Here is a 2,937-nt window from a genome sequence, read left to right as displayed (position 1 = left end):
TAATTTTGGTTTTCTTCTTTCTTCTTGACGAGGAGAGACCCGTTGTTGCATCTAGATGGCAGCTTCCTAGCTTTTAAGGTCCCAGTCTTGAAGCACTTCTTGATGAAGATCAAAGACTATGTCTTCAGTTATGGATTATACCTCAAAATGAAGAAAACAAAAATCCTCACAGATGGGGCAATAAGCAACATCATGATAAATGGAGAAATGTTTGTAGTACATAAGAACTCAGATGTCATACTGCACTAGGCAAATCTACTGCAAAATACCTCTTTAAAGTTTTGAGGAGCAAAGATATCACTTTGAAGAGTAAGGTGTGCCTAATCCAAGCCATGGTATTTTCAATTGCTTCATACGTATGTGAAAGCTGGAAAATGTATAAAGAAGACCAAAGAAGAACAGATGCCTTTGAATTGTGCTGTTGGCAAAGAATATTGAAAATACCATGGACTGCCAGAAGAATGAACAAATCTGGAAGAAGTGCTGCCGTAATGTTCCTTAGAAGTCAGAATGGCCAGACTGGGTCTCACCCGCTTTGGTCATGTGGTCAGAAGGGACCAGTCCCTAGAAAGGGACAGCATGCTTGGTAAAGTGGAGGGTCAGAAAAAAAAGAGATGACCCTCAACAAGATAAACTGACACAGTAGCTGCAATGATGGGCTCAAGCATAGCAAGGATGATGAGGATGGTGCACAACTGGGTAGTTCTGTTGGATCCAGGGTCACTATGAGTCATGATCAGTTCTGCAGCACCTAACAACAACAACAACATCCTGTATGCCAGTTTTGAATGTTCTTCTTTTTACTGTGAATAAAGGTTAGCTTTGAGAATAAGAAAAATATAACTCATCATGTGAACATATTTTATGAGTGACATGTAAACTTCTTTGCAAAGTCATTACTGTTGTGGCTATATTACGAAAAGTAAGAAATCTATGACAAAAGGCTGGACTGTGTAACATTTAAGTAATTTTTTAAATACAAATATAGATGTTTTATAAACATTTATTAATTTAAGTGTATTTAGTACCAAATTTAGTACCAAATACGTATAAATATGAATAACTCAAGAGGGCATACAGAATGGATCTTTTCTGTTACCATAGCAAACTGTAATAACTGATATTGGAAGTAACTTTATAACTTAAGGATGGCAAATTCAAGATATTAGGTGATATTCCCTTTCCTTCTGGTATTCTTAAAATAAGGTGCAAAACCAGCAGATAGGGAGAAAAAAAAAAGGGAGTGATCCATGAGTTTGCTACATATGTAGACTTGTATAAATTTTATCCTCCTCCTGTCTCATCAATAACACAGAGGTAATCATTAATTTGAAGGATCAGTTGCAGCTGTATCTTATTCCAACTTCCTTTAGTAATCATCCCCCATGTTCAATGTAATTTTTGAATTCTTAGTTTATCTTTAACGATCCATGTGTTTTAGTTATAAGCCATCTCTATAATTTTTTATATGTAAGGAGTACATAACATTTAATGAATAATTTGCTAAGAAAAGTTTTTCTTTTTTTATAAATAGGAATATATGTCCCTGCACTTCGTTTTTTGAACTGTATGAAGCAAACAGAACTAGCTTTGCAATTTTCGTACCACTCCTTAGAAACTTCTAGTTGGTGTATATGAAATGTTCAGTGTTTCTCTTAAACGGTTTGAAAAATTATTTTTAAAAATGCAAACATCACTTCCAACAAATATTTTAAATGCAATGTAACTACATTTTGCAAACAATGATTTAAAGTAACTTCAAGAAACCAGACTATTAGCATTCTACAATATGGCTAGTTAGATGAACTGGCCCCAGATGGTGAAAACATTCTTTATTGTCTAAAGTGGTTACAGTAAAATAGGACCACAGAGAGAGACTACCAGTCATTCATCTCAATACCGCAACCCTACCACCTGGCTACCCTACTGTTACCATATAAAGACAGAGGAAGTAACAATTCTAAGTGGAAAATAGAAAAATAATCTAGTCAGAATGAAAGCCAAAGTTGAGTTTAATAAGCTTGCATTCTAGAAATTATATATTTGTTGTTGTTATGTGCCGTGGAGTCGGCCCCGACTCATAGCGACCCTTCCTTGGGTTTCCGAGGCAGTATCATTACGGAAGTAGGATTGCCCAACCTTCCTTCCAAGGAGTGGCTGGTGGGTTGAACCACCAGCCGTCTGGTTAGCAGGCAAGTGTCTTAGCCACTATGCTACCAGAGTAAGTTACATATATCATTACCCTTTACCTCTAAATATTTCAGTATTTCCTAAGAACATGAATATTCTGTTTCTTACCTACCCAAAATCAACCAAACCCAGTTGATCCTGACTCATAGCAAACATATAGGACAGAATAGAACTGCCCCACAGAGTTTCCAAGGCTGTAAATCTTTACGGAAGGAGACTGTCTCATCTTTCTCCCTCAGAAAAGCTGGTGGGTTCATGTCACTGACCTTTTGGCTAGTAGCCAAGCATTTTAACCACTGCACTTCCAGGGCTCACTTTCCTACCCACAGTATTGGTAAATTGAACATTAACACAGAATTATTATTTTTTTAAAAAACTGTGATTTGGGTGGAAGTTTACAGAGCAAATAGGTTTTCCATTCAACAATCCATGCACATTCTATTTTGTGACGTTTACTACAATCCCCACAATGTAACAGTATTTTTCCTACTTTCTCCTTGGGCCTGCTCATTCTCTATGTCCTCCCTTATTCCCTCCCTCCTTCCTTGTCCAAATTCTGTCCTCTTGGTCTCCTATGCTTGATTGTTATAATGAGTACATACCCTTTTGGTATTACTGTTCCCCTATAGCCTTGTCTATCGTCTAGCTAAAAGTTGAGTCACAGCAGTTGAGTTCAGTTCCTAGTTTGAAGGATGTCTAAAGGCCTAGTCTTCATCAGACCAGTAAGTCTGTTTTTTTTTTTTTTTT

Source organism: Orycteropus afer, unplaced genomic scaffold (genome assembly GCF_000298275.1).
Source record: "Orycteropus afer afer isolate SDZICR_OR568_19922 unplaced genomic scaffold, OryAfe1.0 scaffold00241, whole genome shotgun sequence".
Taxonomy (NCBI): Eukaryota; Metazoa; Chordata; class Mammalia; order Tubulidentata; family Orycteropodidae; genus Orycteropus; species Orycteropus afer.
This window is presented reverse-complemented; position numbering follows the sequence as displayed.